We start from the raw sequence: 11,586 nt of genomic DNA, 5'->3' as shown, positions 1-11,586 counted from the left end.
GAATAGCAGAGTCTTCCCAGCGGTTTATTAGAATTCCTTTTACTTCGATGGAGAGTTTTAGAGCAAAGTAAAAAGGCTTTAATGTGGGGCTAATGGAGCCCCTGGGAAGTCCAGGAAGGAAATCTCCCCTGGAGAAGAGGAGGCGTGAGGAGAGGGAGGGCAACTTTCAAGACAAATTCCTGGACAGGTTGAAATTTTTTTGCAGAAGCCATCTCAGGCAGCGAGAAATGGAAATGAATGTTTGTTTTATTTTTAACAGATGTTACAAAAGACCTGCCAGTAATTCAGTGAATGATGCAAAACCTAAATCCCACTCACTTTTCCCGGCATGTCTTCCATCCCCTCCCTCTCCTGCTCAGTAAGAACGCTTATTTGCATTTAGCATATCATATTTTTAAAAAAAAAAATAATAAAGCAATAAAATAACAATCGCAAGCCACTTCATTTCCTCCCTCCCTAAGGCTTTGGTTTCAGTTTAAATCCTGGGTTGTAGCAGCTATTAATTGTTTTTAATAAATTTTTCTGTCTCCTCGCATTTCCCAAGCCCATCTACTCGCCCGCTTTGGGGGTCCCCCTCTTTCCCAGTCCCCCGTCCTGCTCTCTGCCTGCTGTTCCCCCAAGGGACACAACAGCTCTTGGCTCTGCAAAGTGTTTGGAGCCCAGTGACTGCCGCTCCCTGCCTGGGGACGCCCCAGTATGAAATACAGCCTGCAGCCTCCCCTTTTGGGGAAAATACAGGGATTTGGCAGCGGTTAAGAGATAGGGAGCTGGAAAGAGGAGGAGGTGTGATTGGGGGGGGGGCTGAAACCAGCCAGCCAGTGGCTGGAACAGGAATAAAAGTCTGGCCCTCCAAAAAACAGGGTGCAGAAGCCCATGCCCGCACATGTAACGCAGTGCTTGGCGGGTCGGTGGGCAAATTTGAAGTCGATCTAAACCCGACCACAATGCCAGAGCAGTATTTGGGGTGAGATACAGCACTTGTGAGTGTCACACGTGAAAACCAGACCTGGGAATCATAGAATCATAAAATCATAGAACCGCTTTGGTTGGAAAAGCCCTTTCAGATCATCAAGTCCAACCTTTAACCTAACCGTGACATCCCACCACTAAACCCTGTCCCTAAGCACCTCATCTATCCTTCTTTTAAATCCCTCCAGGGATGGGGACTCGACCACCTCCCTGGGCAGCCCATTCCACAGCCTGACAGCCCTTTCTATGAAGAAGTTTCTCCTAATGTCCAACCTAAACCTGCCCTGGCGCAACTTCAGACCATTCCCCCTCGTCCCATCGCCTGTTCCCAGGGAGAAGAGGCCGACCCCCCAACCTCAGGCAGTTGTAGGGGGTGATAAGGGCTCCCCTCAGCCTCCTCTTCTCCAGGCTGAACACCCCCAGCTCCCCCAGCCGCTCCTCGTAAGCCTTGTGCTCCAGACCTGTCACCAGTTTTGTGGCTCTCCTCCACTGGGAGACCAGTGACGGCCCTGGGCAGAGGAGCCCTGAGTCCCGCAGACGCCAAATCTCCTGAAAATGAGCAAGTTTGGCAGCTCCTGGTTTAACCCTCGACTGCAAAACACGAGCAGCAATGGCTCCCCCTTCTCATACCCAACCATGGAAAACCACTTTCCTCCTCCCAATACCCATCTTTCCCAAGAGCAACATGCCACGGAAACCTGGACTGGCCAAATCCACGTGCACGGCCACACATGCGGGCCATGGCTCCCACACATTTCCCACGCAGGAACGCCTGGGGGGTTTTTGGGCAAGGGACAGTGCTCCTCCCGCTCAGACTCAGGAGACAAAGGGCAGGATGATCCCAGGGTGATTTTCTGCCTCGTTCCACGTTAGCACCCCTGCACACGCGGGGCACTCTCCGCAGCCCGTCATCCCGCACGCCGGCACACCTTGTGCCGGATTCACGCTGCATCGCTGCCTTGTTTGCAGGATCCCAAGCCGTAAAGGAGGAGATGGGCTCCGGAGAGCAGCTACGGGGCAGTGCCGATACAAACGGGGTGTCCCTGTACCCTTTATAAATCCTAACCCCTGCCTGATTTCAAGGCAGAAAATGGCATCTGTGTCCATTTCCAGGTGATGGAGGAAAACTGGCTGTTTTCACCGAGCTTTCTCCTCTTCCCGTTACAATTCTGCACCTGGTTAGCAACTGTCGGAAAGAGGTTAATCACAGTCCTTAAATCAGGACCCTTGTTGCGGTGTGCTCGGGATGCACATCTGTGCTCTCCACGGCTCATCCCCGGCGGCATTTGGGAGAAGGCAACATGCCAAAGAAAGAACCCCACCCCCCAAAAGGAGGGATAAGCATCCCGGGGTGCGGGACCCCGTTAATTCCTCAGGTTGGTCCTGCAGCACGTGTGAAACGCTCGCTGTGCCCCCAGCCTGGCCACGGCTGCGGGTTAAAGGCATCCGGCGTCGGCACAGCCGTTACGGGGCAGAAAAGGCTTTTATGGGGTTTGGGTTTTGCTCGCTGGCTAGCCTGGTGATGGAAAGGAGAGGGTGTTACCTGGAAACGCCTGGGGAGCAGGCAGCGATCCGGGTGGATCGTGGAGACCGGGAACGCTCTTAGCCCCCCAAACCCAGAGCTCAGCCCCGCGTCGGGTCAGCCCTTGGCAGGGGCCAGGCTGGAGCTCCGGCAACTGCCAACCGCCCGGCTTCACTGCTGGTTTTCCAGCGTTGCAAAGCCTGGCCTGGCCTTGCTATTTCTAGGCTTGTCCCAGGGGATCACCCTGCCCTCCCTGTTTTGGGAAAAAGCAGCGTTTTGGAGCGCCGGAGCCCTTCGGAGAAGGGCCCAGCTGGTGCTTGGCCGGGCCCTGGGCTGCTGGTGCTGCAGAGCCGGCAGCGCTAACCGCCGGAGACGGAGGCTGTTACACGCGTGCACGCACACGCACGTGCACAGCCCGGAAAATGGAGAGGAATTGATCCCGGAGGCAAATCTCTTTTGTTCTAACCCCGTTGCTGTAACGGGATCTCCCCAGGTTCTCGGCTCAGGAGCCGCAGCGGATCACATCGCTTTCATGCCTTCTCCCGGTGCCAGCTTGTCACATTCCCCCGTCGCCGGCGGCGGGGAGGCATTGCTCACAGTGCTTGTTTACCTCGGCAGCCGCGCACGAGGGGTGTACGGCGGTAATGAGCAAAAACCGAGAGGGAGCAGATTGCAAATCCACGGCATGAGACCACCCCCAACTCACAGGCTGCCCCTTTTTAACGAGGTCCCCCTCCATCCTCCTCCCCACCAGGCTCCCCGTGCCCCGAACAGCCTCCTGCCTTTCCCCGCTGTCTGGTTTCGACTGCAGAAATGCTGATTCACAGAGCCCGGCGCGGGAGGCGTTTGGGAGGCAGAGAGAGGAGCGACCCGGCTGCTGCTGCCTGCGCAGGCAGCACTGGCTCTGCGCAAAGCCACCCGAAAGCACCCGACCTCCCCGGGCACTTTCACACCGGTGATTAGCAACAACGAAGCCGCTGCAGATTAATCTGCTCTGCGCTTATTCCAGCGCCTCTCAGCAAGGTGAATTCATCCCCCTTGCTCCCCAGGAGAGCTCTCGCGCTGATTTTTCTCCCCTTTCTGCACAGGGGAAAGCAAGGTGAACGATTTCGCTCCCAAGCGCCCAGCGCCACGCAGCGAGAAGCCGGGACTCCCGGGATGGGGCTGGCAGGGATGGAGCAATGCGGGAGCTGGTCCCTAGGGAATTACTGTGCTTTCCGAGCGGTAGGGCAAAGCAAACAGCACCCTGACCTGCCACCGTGCATGCGTCAGAGTCCTTACTCGCGGATGTTTTGCTGCATCACCAGCAATCCGGGCCTCGTCTCCTCCTTCCAGGGCTGCCAGCGCCCGGCGGGGGGGTCTGCACCCCGGCTGGCCTGCTGGCATCGAAAGCCTTGTCAAGGGCGCTGCACAGTTGGCACGAGCAGAACCTGCCTGCCCCATCTCACCTCCTCTCTCCTGCCAGCGCGGTGCATCTGGTGCAGTCCCTGCCTGAAATCGGAGGCAGCAAAATGATGCTTTTTTGGGGCAGGCTGTAGGGACAGAGTTCCCGGCAGCCCAGGGAAGGCAAATGGCTGCAAAAAAACCCCAGGGGCTGACTGTCCAAGCATCCCGCTTCTCCAAACTCCAGGTCCCTTCTCTCTGGGACAACCACACCACATTGCAGAAGAACTCGGGTAAATGCATCTGACCTGTTTTAGTCCATCGTGCGTGTTCGGTCGCGTTCAGCGACCCCCTTCACTCTTCCTTGAGGCCACGCTTCACCCCAAAGTCACCTGCGGTGCCATGATGGATGCAAACACTTTGGGACTGCGTGCACTGAACAGCATGACGTGACACAGACCTTCCCATCACCCTCGCACTCCTCCCTGTGCCACGTCCCTCTGGGCTGCTCAGACCAGGCGGGATCCAGCCCAGAGCAAGGGATGCAGGAGGTAAACCTGGTGAGCCAGGCAGGGAAGCTGATATCCCATCCACCTCCACAAGCTCACGGGCACACGTTGGATGGAGCCGGGGATACCAGGGCATCAGCAGGACACCCCTCACCACCGCTGTGCTGCTGCATCTGCAGCCCTGAGGCTCAAGAACCAAAACCAGTTTTTACTTTATTACTCTCTTTTCTTGCAGGGCTGTATCTAAGCCGTGCTGGTCCCCTGATCCCCTCTGCATGGGCGACCGCCTGCCCACAGCTGAGTGGGGCGAGCTGGCCTGCTCATCTCAGTGAAAAGCCAGGGTACATCTGAATAGATTTCCACCATGCAAATGTAAAGGCCCCAGTGGGTTTGAATAGGAGCCCTTGAGGTATTATCTCAACAGTGCCTCGAGGCAACCACCTGAATCCTTCCGTGACTGCTGCACAAACCCAAAATGTCTCCAGTGGCTGGGGATTATGGACAGACCTTGCAGAGGAGCGCCCAGGCCACCGCAGCCCGCACCGGCAGCTCTCAGATGCCCCCACGTGTGCCCAACCCTCACAAAACAAGGCACAGCGATGCGAAGATGACCGAAGTCCAGATGCCAAGGCAGGAAACCAAGCCGAAGTTTTCACATTAATCATATCGAGCGCTATTCTTTTTCATCTATTTCAAGGCAAGTCAAAAAGAGGTTCACACTCTCCCCTGGCAAACCACAGAGGATGACGTGAGCCTGTCTCTTGCACTGCAAGTAGAGTGTGTCAAGCAATTAGCAAGTAATCAGGAATTCGGATAGGGTGGGCAGGATACGATCCCTCAAAGCTCTGGCAGGAGCAAAACCCACCCCGGAGTTTCCCATCAGGCGTGGAAGGCAGCGGGAGAGAGCCGCCCGGGCTGCTGCTGCCTGCGCAGGCAGCACTGGCTCTGCGCAAAGCCACCCGAAAGCACCCGACCTCCCCGGGCACTTTCACACCGGTGATTAGCAACAACGAAGCCGCTGCAGATTAATCTGCTCTGCGCTTATTCCAGCGCCTCTCAGCAAGGTGAATTCATCCCCCTTGCTCCCCAGGAGAGCTCTCGCGCTGATTTTTTTCCCCTTTCTGCACAGGGGAAAGCAAGGTGAACGATTTCGCTCCCAAGCGCCCAGCGCCACGCAGCGAGAAGCCGGGACTCCCGGGATGGGGCTGGCAGGGATGGAGCAATGCGGGAGCTGGTCCCTAGGGAATTACTGTGCTTTCCGAGCGGTAGGGCAAAGCAAACAGCACCCTGACCTGCCACCGTGCATGCGTCAGAGTCCTTACTCGCGGATGTTTTGCTGCATCACCAGCAATCCGGGCCTCGTCTCCTCCTTCCAGGGCTGCCAGCGCCCGGCGGGGGGGTCTGCACCCCGGCTGGCCTGCTGGCATCGAAAGCCTTGTCAAGGGCGCTGCACAGTTGGCACGAGCAGCCCCTGCCTGCCCCATCTCACCTCCTCTCTCCTGCCAGCGCGGTGCATCTGGTGCAGTCCCTGCCTGAAATCGGAGGCAGCAAAATGATGCTTTTTTGGGGCAGGCTGTAGGGACAGAGTTCCCGGCAGCCCAGGGAAGGCAAATGGCTGCAAAAAAACCCCAGGGGCTGACTGTCCAAGCATCCTGCTTCTCCAAACTCCAGGTCCCTTCTCTCTGGGACAACCACACCACATTGCAGAAGAACTCGGGTAAATGCATCTGACCTGTTTTAGTCCATCGTGCGTGTTCGGTCGCGTTCAGCGACCCCCTTCACTCTTCCTTGAGGCCACGCTTCACCCCAAAGTCACCTGCGGTGCCATGATGGATGCAAACACTTTGGGACTGCGTGCACTGAACAGCATGACGTGACACAGACCTTCCCATCACCCTCGCACTCCTCCCTGTGCCACGTCCCTCTGGGCTGCTCAGACCAGGCGGGATCCAGCCCAGAGCAAGGGATGCAGGAGGTAAACCTGGTGAGCCAGGCAGGGAAGCTGATATCCCATCCACCTCCACAAGCTCACGGGCACACGTTGGATGGAGCCGGGGATACCAGGGCATCAGCAGGACACCCCTCACCACCGCTGTGCTGCTGCATCTGCAGCCCTGAGGCTCAAGAACCAAAACCAGTTTTTACTTTATTACTCTCTTTTCTTGCAGGGCTGTATCTAAGCCGTGCTGGTCCCCTGATCCCCTCTGCATGGGCGACCGCCTGCCCACAGCTGAGTGGGGCGAGCTGGCCTGCTCATCTCAGTGAAAAGCCAGGGTACATCTGAATAGATTTCCACCATGCAAATGTAAAGGCCCCAGTGGGTTTGAATAGGAGCCCTTGAGGTATTATCTCAACAGTGCCTCGAGGCAACCACCTGAATCCTTCCGTGACTGCTGCACAAACCCAAAATGTCTCCAGTGGCTGGGGATTATGGACAGACCTTGCAGAGGAGCGCCCAGGCCACCGCAGCCCGCACCGGCAGCTCTCAGATGCCCCCACGTGTGCCCAACCCTCGCAAAACAAGGCACAGCGATGCGAAGATGACCGAAGTCCAGATGCCAAGGCAGGAAACCAAGCCGAAGTTTTCACATTAATCATATCGAGCGCTATTCTTTTTCATCTATTTCAAGGCAAGTCAAAAAGAGGTTCACACTCTCCCCTGGCAAACCACAGAGGATGACGTGAGCCTGTCTCTTGCACTGCAAGTAGAGTGTGTCAAGCAATTAGCAAGTAATCAGGAATTCGGATAGGGTGGGCAGGATACGATCCCTCAAAGCTCTGGCAGGAGCAAAACCCACCCCGGAGTTTCCCATCAGGCGTGGAAGGCAGCAGAGGGAGCAGGGGCTGTTGGTGAGCTCTCGGGGAGCAGAGCAGGCAGGGTGCCAGCAGAGCCTGCTGCCATAAACCATCTCGCGTTTAGCGCGTGCTGTAGCTAAGAGGCCCCAGGTGTTCAAGCCCAGATTTTCAAGCGCTCATTCGCAACCCCAGCAAGGTGGCCAGGGCAATTCAAAGGGCTGGTCCTCAGGCATCCTGCTGACCTGCCAGGTCACCCAAGCACCCCTGCCCACGTCTCATCCCTGGGTGGTTCGGCATTGCATGGACTGTTGTCACCAGTTTGCCTCCCTGAAGCTCTGACCATGTTGGTTTCTGCTCAGCATCCTTCCAGCAGCCCAAAACCTGCTCTCCTGGAAGTTAGTGGCAAAACTGATGCGAGAGCAGGAGCGAGCCTTCAGTGTTCGCTCCCATGAAGCTGTTCCCACTTCGGTCCCCCAGTTGTGTTAAAACCACGTCACACAAAGAGGTTTCAGTTGAATATGAGGAAAAACTTCTTTACTTTGAGGGTGACCGAGCACTGGCCCAGGCTGCCCAGGGGGGCTGTGGAGTCTCCTTCTCTGGAGATATTCAACCCCCGCCTGGACGATGTCCTGTGCCCCCTGCTCTGGGTGAGCCTGCTTGAGCAGGGGGGTTGGACTGGGTGATCTCCTGAGGTCCCTTCCAACCCTTGCCATTCTGGGATTCTGTAATTCTGTGAAAGCCCTGGCACAGCACGCAAGCGGTACGGTACCATTACACCGAGCTGGGCTCTGCCAGCGCGGCGTGCACCAAGAACACCCTGGAGGGGGGGACACGCTGGCTCGCAGCCTCCCCAGACACCTCACCGGTCCCCAGGAGCACCCAACCAGCCCGGCAAGAAAAGAGGGAGGATTCTCCCGGGGTGGGAGCTGCCAACCTGGGCGCAACAACTCCCTCCGGGCACAGGTCCCGGGGCGCAGAAGGAGCCGGCGTGACGGGTGGGTTGCAAAGGGGACGCCTAATCTGTCACCCACCCTTTCTCCTCTCCATTGCCAAGGTAGCAGCAGACAATGCTATCTGCTGGGTTGTCAGCCGTCCCTCCTCCCGCCGTCTCTTTAGCCAGAAAACTCTCCATCTGTCTCCAGATGGGGTGTTTCTACCACTCCAGTCAAACCGATTCAGAGTGGAACAATGATGCTTTGTTAACAAAACAATTTTTGTGTGTCAAGCCCTCCTTCTTGCGGTTTTTTTTTCCCCCCAGTCCCCAGTGGGTCAGCTTTGTGTGGCGTCCTACATTTTGTTGTTTCTTTCACATTTTTAAAGGCTCCGTATTTCAGTACAAAAGGTGCCTGCGGAGCAGCTTTTATCTGCGAGGCAAGATTTGACACATACGCAGATCACAATTGCGACAGGAGGTTCGTGATGTGGTGGTTAAGGGTGGTGTCAGGACCTTCAGAGTGATGAAGCATTATTTCCAGTGATTTTTGCCTCCAGGATAAAAATTAGAGCTGGTCCTACGCTGCATATAAGGCTTCCGTGAGCTGGAATCCCCCAAGGGCTTGTGGAAGGAGCAGCGAGGGAAAGTTTGAGCTTGCTTTGGTGCAGGGCAGGCGCCTGCCACCGCCGCCCATCCTTCTGGTGTCCTCCTGGGCAGGACAGGGCACCCATCTCAGCTTGCGAGGGGAAGGGATGGGTACACAGAGCCAAAACTACATGCCCGTGCATAAACCACAACCCTCTCCCCAGCGCAAACCCCATGGTGGTCAGGAAGGCAAAACCTCAGCCCTCCCGTGGCCAGAGCCTCGGAACGAAGATCCCGGGGTGCGCTTGACTTCTCCCCAGCTACCTGGGGCTGGATTATCCCCCTCGACCCGCTCCCTCGCCCAGCAGCGGGAAGGAGACCTCTCTTTTCTCTTCCAAAGACATCTCCACCACCAGGCCTTCCCTTTTTTTTTTTTTCCCCTTCTCTTTTTTTTTTTCTTTTTTTGCCCTGAAGCAACAAGCACACAAACCACCTTCTGCTCTGCACATAACCAGCGACTCGCAGCAAATAACCAACCCGCTGGCTCCAGAGCAAACAGCTTTGTGTTCCGAAGCGGGCTGGCAATTCCTACACCAGTGGGACTTTTTCTTCCAGCTCCCCCCACGTTTGCAGCAGAGTTCCCTCCTCCTTCCTGTCCTCAGGTAACTGCAGCTTCATGGAAACACCAATATTTTTATGAGTCACCCCCCCTTTCTTCCCCCCTTCTGCTCTGTAGCCAACACCCCTCTGCTTTAGAGATCAAAGCCGAAGGGGACCAGCTGTGTCGCGTCCTTTCCTCTCCAGCCCTTTCCATCTCCATTTGCAGCCGTCGCCAGCGCGAGCCCCTGCTGTTCTGACAGCGCTTTGTGCTGCCCGTTCAGCGCCGCAGCTCCGTGCCCGCCGTCTGCTCCCCCTCCATCCCGCTCCTGCCACCCCCGCTTCTGCTCCGGGAACACAGGGAACCCTCCGGAGCTCTTGGCTTGGTCCCCACCGGCACGCATGGGAGCTGCCCCGCCGGCCACCTCGGCTGCTGCCCTTGCCTGTCATGTGCTGCTTTGGAGGAAGAAACGTGCTCAGGGAAGGGAGAAATGGGATAATCCGCTCCCACTGAAAAATTTCCCATGTTTGGAAAGTCCTCCGCGGAGCAGAGCATGAGACTGCATCTCCCTTCCAAAAGAGCAACTCCACCGGGGACCTTCGCCCCGGGCTCATTTCGGGACGGGTGCAACTTCAGCTGGGAAAGTCCAGGTGCTTCTGAGAAAGCGGCCTCCACGTTCAGAAGGTTGAACGGCTGGCGCAGCCCTCCACGCTGCAGCAGGGATTTGCAATGAGACGGGATAATTAGCGTCAGGGATGCGCTTCTTGCTGCATCCGGGAATACGTGTCCGTTCTTCGCCTCCAAGGGAGCGCCGCTCATGCACAGCGTGATGGAGGCTGCTTCCATTTGCAGCACCCCACAGGTCTGATGGGTCCGTCTTCGGGGACGGACACCCCATCCTTTGTGGCATCTCGTCTTGACGACACCACGCGCACCTCCTGGGTGCCGCGATCATACGTTGAGCGGCGTTAGCATCCCCGCCTCCCAACACCTCGCTGTAACTCTTAGCCGAAATCCAGCCTGGAGTTGTCTCTTCTGCAAGGACTTTGAAGAAAGCATGGCACAGAATTAAGTCTCAGTGCTTTTTATATGTAAAACGCTGAATTTAGCTGCTAATGGCAATTCCCAGCAGAAAAGGATGGTTAGCAGTGGCGGGTATATTTATGAATACTTTTTAAGCAAATGCTGTGAGGCGGGAAATCTATTGGTCCTCGTGGAAAGCCTCCCCGGTTTGCTGCTGCAGGCATCTAAATGCAAAGTTTCAACATGGCTTTCGTGTTTCGTGCTCTGCTACCCACATCCCTCTCGAACCTCTGCTCTCAGAAATGGTTTCTCAGCCTCTCTCCCGCGGTCATGCCTGTGTCACCGTGACCTGCCCGGCTCAGGGAGTGAGGCAGCATCTCTGTCCTTCATCAGACACTCCACCGACTTGTCGGTAAATAAAACTCAGGGGATCTACTTGACTGGTCTCCTCAGCTGCTCTCTCCAAAGGGCTGCCATATAAAATACCCATGTCCTGGATTTCTGGGAGTTTTTCACCAAAAGCGCATTGTTTTTCCCCAACAAAGCCAAGAAAGAATTTACAGTCGGTCAGGGCAGCGAGATTGCTCTGGTTTCTCTTTCCTGGGGAAGAAACCCAGTTTGAAACAGATTGCTAGCAGCTAAATGCAAGTTCCTCAGCAGCTTCCAGGGTGAAAATATTCCCTCTCCAGATCTCCTTTTATGTCCACAACACATTATTCCGGTGGAGGGCTCTCTTGCTAAGAAAAGCTGTGATGAGTCCCAACCCTGTCTCCCAAAGTGGTTCAGGTAGGGGAGCCAGCTGCCCTCTGCAAGCATCCCTTGGTCCTACTGCCCAGCTGAGATGTCCTTAATTCCTCCATCTGTCCCCTCCAGGCTCTGGTTGGCTCGGCTCTCAGATGGTGAATGCATACAGCAGGCTGCAAGGCTTCTTCTCCTAATGTACGCTTCTCCCACAGCTTCAGAAGAAACGATGTCTGCTAAGTCCCCCAGTCCGTTCCTGGGTGCTTCTGGGGCTTTCCATGCTAAGCCGCCTTTGTCCCTCACACCACAGACAGACAGACAGGAGGTTCACACCAAAATCCACCTCTCCTCCCTCCCTTTAACTGAACCAAAACAAAAAACAGATGGAAAAATCAAATGCTGGCAGTGTGAAACACGTGGGCTGCACTTGCATCAGCCCTCCCTGGAGCTGCAGGGTGTATTCCCTCCTGCTCCAGGGTCCCAGGGCAAAAGCCAGCCTTCCCCAAAAGGGTTATCAATGGGGGGG

This window comes from Egretta garzetta, unplaced genomic scaffold, assembly GCF_000687185.1.
Source record: "Egretta garzetta isolate BGI_Z169 unplaced genomic scaffold, ASM68718v1 scaffold83, whole genome shotgun sequence".
NCBI lineage: Eukaryota > Metazoa > Chordata > Aves > Pelecaniformes > Ardeidae > Egretta > Egretta garzetta.
The sequence above is the reverse complement of the archived record's forward strand: the minus strand, read 5'-3'. Positions refer to the sequence as shown.